Genomic DNA, 226 nt, shown 5'->3' on the forward strand with positions numbered 1-226 from the left:
TCCAGCAGATGTTGGCAATTTGGTCTCTGGTTCCTCTGCCTTTTCTAAAACCAGCTTGAGCATCTGGAAATTCATGGTTCATGTATTGTTGAAGCCTGGCTTGGAGAATTTTGAGCATTACTTTACTAGCATGTGTGATGAGTGCAATTGTGCAGTAGTTTGAGCATTCTTTGCCATTGCCTCTCTTTGGGATTGGAATGAAAATCGATGTTTTCCAGTCCTGTGG

This window comes from Bison bison, unplaced genomic scaffold, assembly GCF_000754665.1.
Source record: "Bison bison bison isolate TAMUID 2011002044 unplaced genomic scaffold, Bison_UMD1.0 scf7180017855246, whole genome shotgun sequence".
Lineage (NCBI taxonomy): Eukaryota > Metazoa > Chordata > Mammalia > Artiodactyla > Bovidae > Bison > Bison bison.